We start from the raw sequence: 7,705 nt of genomic DNA, 5'->3' as shown, positions 1-7,705 counted from the left end.
TCAAAGAGAGGACGCCACTGTCAGCAAAATGAGCCAAACTTCAGGCCATCATCTTAGCACTAGACAATACCTGGCCAACAATCGGTCGCATACGCACATTTTTACAGACTCTTGTGCTATTTCCACTGATCTGGCCCTCTGGTCTGACCAGTGGCAACAATTCCTTATCCAAGGTTGCTCCCCTTGGGGTAAGGAACACCGGGAATGTATTGCCTCACAGATACCCAAAATATAAACCAAGGTCACACTTCTCTCTGCGTGCATTTAATGCCACAATACAAGGTCTCAGCCAGGCACTCCTTATTCTCTTCAGAGTTCCAGACATCACTGATGGTGAACAAGGCATTCATGTCACTTCGTAAAATACACAATGCTGGGCTCTTGAACAAGGTATCCAGTGAAACATTCCCTTCCCTTAAACTGGTTGCAGGCTGCAGCCCTCATAAAGCATCATAACGGCTTTCTTAAACACATTCAAATTCAAATAAATGAAATAAGGTACAACTGAGTCATCTGTGAAACATCAAAGGTGAATTGCAATAAAGAGGCTGACTCCAAGTGAGCAGTGGGGCCGGCTAATGATAACAGGGCGGAGAGACTGTTCACAGAGCAAGTTGAAGATGAATGTCAAAGGTCTCGGATCACAGCTAAAGGACAGCATTCCAGTTACTGAACTTTGAGCAAGTGGACCTTTATGAAAGTCATGATCTTCTTCGAAAAGGTCTTCCTTGTGTGAAGAATGAACTTTTGCCTAGTCATCCTCTTGAAATATCAGAAAAAAAATTCCAGCTCAACCAAGATAAAATGAATTCTTCCATACTGAGAAACATCCAGGGTCTGTTTGTTCCACTAAAATTACAAATGGAATTCAAGGCAGTACAGCGGGTTCAGCGTCTTCCATTTCCTCCAAGCTCTAACCTTTCACTGGATACTTTGAGGGGTAATGATCAGACTATTGCATTTGAACATATTCTTAATGAGCCATCACAAAGTGAACTAATGGGAGAACTGAACTTGATGGTGGAATATAAACTGGGTTTGCCATAATCTGGGGTGCTGTTCACGAAAATACAGAGGCTACACCTTGTTCATAGTCATCTTTTTACTCTAATTTGATGTACACGACATTAAACGTACTGAAACGAGAATTTTGCCTAAAGAGTATCTGTCATCATTTGAAATTATTCGGGTCTTTGGTTTATTGCCATGTGACAATTGAAGGCACTAAAGGGAGATGTTAAAACTCCCAATTTATATGAAAAGAGTAGCCTTCTACGCCTTTTTTTTTTTTTAACGTTTATTTATTTTTGAGACAGAGAGAGACAGAGCATGAACGGGGGAGGGCCAGAGAGAGAGGGAGACACAGAATCTGAAACAGGCTCCAGGCTCTGAGCTGTCAGCACAGAGCCCGACACGGGGCTCGAACTCACGGACCGCGAGATCGTGACCTGAGCCGAAGTCGGACGCTTAACTGACTGAGCCACCCAGGCGCCCCCCTTCTATGCCTTTTTAAAAAATTGTTGTTAATGAGAATTTGAAAACTGTCTACAGGTCTACAATGCAACCTATTTCTGGGTATTCTATAAATTTAATTTTGAAACCATCATCAGCATTTGAGTCTTCAACCTTCCTAGTAATGGCTTTCAGAATAAACACCTGTAATTGATTTTAGTGGCAACACTTCAAATTAAGTACAAAGCCAGGTATTTATATCTTACCTTGTTTCAGTATAGCTCAGTAATAGTCACAAGAATAATATTGGCTGTATTGATGCTATTTTAGAATTATAGCTATTCTTTGATTCTTTCAGGTTGAAAAGTATAAGTTGGAAGGTTTTGATTTTGGTCTTGTTTTAAAGTGAAAAATTAAATAAAGCAACTAGGATATGTCGATTTAAAACAAAACAACAACAACAACAAAAAAGAGTCTGGGGCACCTGGGTGGCTCCGTCAGTTGAGCGTCCGACTTCGGCTCAGGTCATGATCTCGCAGTCTGTGAGTTCGAGCCCCACGTCGGGCTCGGACGTGCCCATGGCTCGGAGCCTGGAGCCTGTTAAAAAAAAAAAAAAAAAGACTCTGACTCCATTTTTTTGCTTGCTGACATCTTTGAAGCCTCGCTCCTCCTCTGCCTTTTGTCCCACATTTGAGCAAGCCCATAAGGAAGCCTGGGTAATCCCTCCCTTTGTGCCGACAGGGTAGATCGAACCACCAGAACCTCAGCCCGTGCATAGGAACCCTCACCCCTACCCCAGGCCCCAATCTCAATAAAACCAAAGCCACTAGCGTCTTCCTTCATTCAAGCTAAATGGACCAGCTTGGGAGCCTGCCCCGTTGCCCCCAAAGAGCCTCATGGTAGCTTTTCCATACCACCTTTGGTGCATGAATGGGATCATCGGCCTCAATTTCAAAACCAATCTGGGACAAAGAGCTAATCCCACCCTCTCCGGGGCACACGCAAAACAGAGATTCTACCAATTAATAACTAATGTAAGACATACCATCACATTTCTGATGAAAACTAACCCCACCTCCAGGAGAAATCAACTTTTAGTCATAAGAGTACCCATTGAAGGAACAAGACATTTTAGAAGCTTATATAACATGTCACATATCTCCCCCGCTCCCACTTAGCTACAAATTAATTTCCCCTTCAATGTATTTGCAAAAGCTTACTTTTCTAGCCTGGCAGAAAAGAATGCCAGATTCAAAGCCGTCATCTGTACAGAAATCCCGAGAGAGTTTTAAAGAACTGCAATGTCACAGCTACCCTGGTATTGTTAATGCTTGAAGAAATGGAGTTGGTGTTGCCCCGGAAAGCTTTGTCAATACTATAACCACGACATATTTGGCCAACAGCAACAAAAAAAGTAGCAGCAGTAGGACTGAAATCCTGAGTAGGTTTTATAGAAATGAAGGTTCTGTAAGAGGCTGTGTAATGGAAATGATATTGACAAATGCCATAGCAACCAAAACTGCTTGTCGCCTTGTGAAGATTAAAATCTTCCTGATGATCAGGCATTTGGTGTGTCTGTAAGCGAACGTATGAATAAAAAGCTTCCCCCGGAATAAAACCCATTCCAGGCCTGCTAATACTGTTCGGGCAAGAGGGAACTTCGATTCTGGAAATCTCTTTCTTTCAGCCGAATCCTACATAGACGATATCAATCTCAGCTTCCAAACAGAAAGGAGAAATGTGCATGTATGTGAGAATGTGAGGCGAAAAGGCACCTGCAGAGGCAGCCACTGCATCAGGAGCCCATCGATAGGGTTGTGCTTCCAGGCGAGGCTCTTCAGAAATTCTGTATTTCCACAGAACGGTGGTATTTCATTTTCTTCCTTTGCCAAACACTGATCACAGCCCTCACTCGCAGAGTTATTTCTGGGTCTAACTTCCGCTCTTCTTGCCCTGGTTTCAGTGCTTCTCATTGTTTTGGAGATTGTTTTCCTTGTACCTGATTGGTAGACTTGACGATGGTTCAGCATCCTGTCGGTTTCGGGAAAAGTCCTCAGCCATCCAATCTAGCCTTGTCCGCGGGTTGAGAAGCTCAGAAATATTTCCATTCTGTCACAACGCTGACCCTGGCATTCGTCCCCACTGAACACAAATGCTCCTGTCTCTCTGTCCTAGGAGTCACTGCACTTCACGATTCCTACGTGAAAAGAATTCTAATGGAAGATTTCTGTTTTTATTGTTGAAGCATAGCTGACATACAGTATCACATTCGTTTCAGGTGTACAGAATAGTGATTCAACACTTAATATACATTACAGAATGATCACCACGGTACGTCTAGTTACCGTCTGTCACCATAGGAAGTCATTGCAATATTATTGACTATATTCCCTATGCTATGCTTTTCATCCCCTATTTATTTTCTAACTGGAAGTTTGTACCTCTGGATGCCCTCCATCTTTTTGCCCATCCCCCCACCCCCTCCCCTCTGGCTACCACTAGTTCGTTCTCTGTGTCTGTGAGTCTGTTTCTGGTTGTTTGTTCATTTGTTCCGTTTTTTAGATTCCACATATAGGTGAAATCCTACGTGTCTTTCTCTGACTGACTTACTTCACTTAATACCCTGTAGGCCCACCCATGTTATCGCAAATGGCAAGATTTCATTCCTTTTTTTTTTCTATGGCTGGGTAATATTCTGGTGTGTGCGTGTGCATGTATATGTGTGTTTGTGTGCACGTGTGTGCACGCACACATTTGTGATTGTGTATACTACGCCTTCTTTATCCATTCATGTATGGATGGACACTTAGATTGCTTTTGTATCGTAAGTATTGTAAATCATGCTGCAATGAACATGGGGGGGGTGCACTTACCTTTTCAAATTAGTGTTTTTGTTTTCTTCAGATGAATACCCAGAAGTGGGATTGCTGGATCATAGGGTAGTTCTCTATTTAATTTGGGGGGGGGAACCTCCATACTGTTTCTCATAATGGCTGCACGAATTTACATTCCCACCAACAGTGTGCAAGGGTTCCCTGTTCTCCACATCCTTGCCAACACTTGTTATTTCTTACCTTTTTGATTCTAGCCATTCTGATTGACGTGAGGCGATATCTCATTGTGGTTTTGATTTGCATTTCCCTGATGACTAGTGATGTTGAGCATGCTTTCATGTGTCTGTTGGCCATCTGTGTGTCTTCTTTGGAAAAATGTCTATTCAGGTCCTCTGCCCAGTTTTTAATTGGATTGTTTTTTGGTGTTGAGTTGTACGAGTTCTTCATATATTTTGGATATTAACCCTTTATAGGATGTATCATTTGCAAATATCTTCTCCCATTCAATAGGCTGCCTTGTCGTTTTGTTGATAGCTTCCTTCAGTGTTTAATTTGATGTAGTCCCACTTGTTTATTTTTGGTTTTCTTACCCCTGCCTGAGAAGACAAATCCAAAAGCATTACCGAGACTGATGTCCAAGAGTTTACTGCCTACGTTTTCTTTTAGGGGTTTTATGGTTTCAGGTCTTACATTTAGATCTTTAATCCATTTCTAGTTCGTCTTCGTGTATGGTGTGAGAAAGGAATCCAGTTTCAGGGCACCTGGGTGGCTCAGGTGGGTTAGTCGCCAACTCTTGATTTCAGCTCAGGTCATGATCTCACAGTTTCATGAGTTCAAGCCCTGTGTCGGGCTCTGCGTGCTGACCACAACGAGCGTGCTTGGGATTCTCCCTCTCTCTCTGCCTTTCCCCTGCTCACTCTCTCTCTCTTTCTCTCTCTCTCTCAAGATAAAAGAAACATTTTTTTAAAAAAGGAAAGTAATCCAGTTTCATTCTTTTGCATGTAGTTGTCCAGTTTTCCCAGCACCATCTCTTTTTTTAACGTTTATATATTTATTTTGAAAGAGAGAGAGAGAGCGAGAGAGCACGCACAAGCAAGCAGAGGAGGGGCAGGAAGAGAGGAGAGAGAGAGAGAGAGAGAGAGAACCCCGAGCAGGTTCCGAACTGTCAGCACAGAGCCTGATGTGGGGCTTGATCCCATGAATTGCGAGATCATGCCCTGAACCAAAATCAAGAGTCAGAGGCTTAACTGACTGAGCCCCCCAGGGACCCCCAGCACCATTTATTGAAGAGACTGTCTTTTCTCCGCTGTAAAGTGTTGTTTCCTTTGCTGTAGATTAATTGGCCGTATACGTGTGGGTTTAGTTCTGGGCTCTCTATTCTGTTCTATTGATCTATGTGTCTGTTTTGGTACCAGTACCATATTGTTTTGATTACTATACCTTTGGAGTGTAGTTTGAGAACAGAAAGCAGGATGCTTCTAGCTTTATTCTTCTTTCCCAAGATTTCTTTTGGCTTTTCAGGGGCTTTTGTGGTTCCACACGCATTTAGTGATTATTCGTTCCAGTTCTGTGAAAAATGCTATTGTTATTTTGACAGGGATTGTACTGAAGGCATAGATTGCTTTGGGTAGCATGGACATTTTAATAATATTGGTTCTTCCAATTCACAAGCACAATATGTCTTTCCTCTAATGGAAGACTTCCTTTTCTTTCTCTCTCTTCTCCCTTCCTACAAACACACACACACACACACACACACACACACACACACGTGTGTGCACAACTGCTCAGGATTCACAATCTCAACAAAGTAGAAAGAACAACAATAACTTGAACTCTCTCTGCTGCCCGTTTGATGAACCCCTCTGACCCCCACTCAGCTCTACAGGTTGCTGTTCTCCTTTTCCACGTGAGGAAACGTAGGCTCAGAATCATAGAAGAAGTGCTCACAGTACTAGCCCTTGGTGGAAATGAGATTCCAAGCTTTAACTCCTAGGTGCCCACAACGCCTGGGTGCCCTCGGGTTGGCCCAGCTCCCCCCCAAAAAACGCCCCGGAGATCAAGAGTTGGGACACAGCGAGTCAGGCCACTCCCCTTATCCTTCACATCTTGAAAAGTACTAGTAATACCACCAAGACACCCAATGGCCTTTTCTGGGAGTCCAGTCTGAGGCTTACCGACCAACCCAATCTCCCAGGAAGACCAAGTAAACAAAACAAAGGAAGCAGAGGTTGCACAGTTACAAAGGGAAACGAAGCATTTGAACACTGGCAGAAGAAATCAAGTTTGACCTCCGAACTTCACACATGTGCAACAATAAAATTAAAAATATAAGGGCTACGTAAGGGAAAAAGAAAAAGAAGAAACACATTTAAGAAGATCCACACAAAGCAAGTGCTTCTGCAAGCTTTGGACTTTCTTAAATGGGACATGCAGTTGTTTCTTGCAATTGTATTTCTCTTATCATTTCCTCCTTCCAACCTCTTACAGATCTGCCTTTCACAGAAAACGCATTTGGTGATGGGTACTGAATCGGAACGCTATACTTGTGATAAACCTGTCCTGCTGAGTTTACATAAAAGGAGAGGGGAGGCGGGGGGCGGGGTGGGGGGAATCAAGTAAGAGAAGATAATGCCATAATTGAGACAATAATAATTCTTCTTCTTACTTTTGCCGTTAAAAACATTTTAACATTTGAAGTGATGAATGCATATCCTCCCAGTCTCTGCTATTCAATAACCCAACTCATTAGGAGGGAGCAGAGAGAAATCTCGGTGGCATTAAGAACACCGAGCAAGGGGAAAATGAAGGCCGGTGTTACAAGCCCCATGGCCAAATTCAGAAGTGGAATGGTAATTAGATTGTCGATCAACACGCACAGGCGATTCAGGCACACATTTTGAATCGCATCCACATTTGCAGAAGGGAGAGGTAACAATGCCTGGAATGTTGCCTTTCAAAAGTATTAATGATGCACTATAAATTTCGTCCACGTATTAACAATAATTCAGTCCTCATTAAGCTCCGGTGCCGATAGCAACCCACATTTCGGCACAGCAGGCCCCTGCAAAATTATTTTCCCTTTGTTAAATCTAGTTTACTTTAATAGTTTGCCGAGCAATCGGCAGACGCTGCGTGGGGGTGGAAATCAATTTCTACGTCTGATCAAATACCGGCTTTTCTAACCAGCAGCACCCACGCTCTACGGACACGCGGGCACCTTCTGGCTTCCGAGGAGAAGAGGCTATGCCCGGGGCTGCAGATGACATTTAGTTACGAATGGGCCGCAGAGAGATAAGCGCCCCCCCTCCTTTGAGTGCTTCCCGAAACGAAAATGGGGGTGGGGGCAGCAGATGACAGCCGCTAGGGCGTCGCGAGACGGGCCCGGCTGGGACGCCGCCCCGAGGGACCGGCAGCAG

The 7,705-nt window shown here is 43.6% G+C and overlaps 1 pseudogene; it reads left to right on the top strand.

Moving 5' to 3' along the window:
• Positions 1-620: 620 nt before the first annotated feature.
• On the top strand, positions 621-1,047 carry LOC125931409 (proteasome maturation protein-like; annotated as a pseudogene).
• Positions 1,048-7,705: the final 6,658 nt, after the last annotated feature.

The sequence above is a fragment of the Panthera uncia genome, chromosome X, assembly GCF_023721935.1.
Source record: "Panthera uncia isolate 11264 chromosome X, Puncia_PCG_1.0, whole genome shotgun sequence".
NCBI classification, from domain to species: Eukaryota; Metazoa; Chordata; class Mammalia; order Carnivora; family Felidae; genus Panthera; species Panthera uncia.
This window is presented reverse-complemented; position numbering and strand designations above follow the sequence as displayed.